At 46.6% G+C, this 277-nt stretch overlaps 1 protein-coding gene across 2 annotated transcripts in view; it reads left to right on the top strand.

The window, feature by feature from the left end:
- The window catches only part of LOC107745642 (uncharacterized), a 5,347-nt gene that overhangs the window by 1,167 nt on the left and 3,903 nt on the right, over positions 1-277 (top strand). The window lies entirely within an intron of this gene.

Raw genomic sequence — 277 nt, 5'->3', positions numbered from 1 at the left:
GACAGACAGACAGACAGACAGAAAGACAGACAGACAGACAGAAAGACAGACAGTCAGACAGACAGACAGATAGACAGACAGTCAGTCAGTCAGTCAGTCAGACAGACAGAGAGACAGTCAGACATACAGTCAGACAGACAGAAAGAGAGACAGACAGACAGTCAGACAAAGAGACAGTCAACAGACAAACAGTAAGACAGACAGACAGAGAGACAGACAGACAGTCAGACAGACAGACAGACAGTTAGACAGACAGACAGACAGTCAGACAGACAGA

This window comes from Sinocyclocheilus rhinocerous, unplaced genomic scaffold (genome assembly GCF_001515625.1).
Source record: "Sinocyclocheilus rhinocerous isolate Xijiao unplaced genomic scaffold, SAMN03320098_v1.1 scaffold197, whole genome shotgun sequence".
NCBI classification, from domain to species: domain Eukaryota; kingdom Metazoa; phylum Chordata; class Actinopteri; order Cypriniformes; family Cyprinidae; genus Sinocyclocheilus; species Sinocyclocheilus rhinocerous.
Note: the sequence above shows the minus strand (reverse complement) of the source record. Positions and strands in the feature narration are given on the sequence as shown.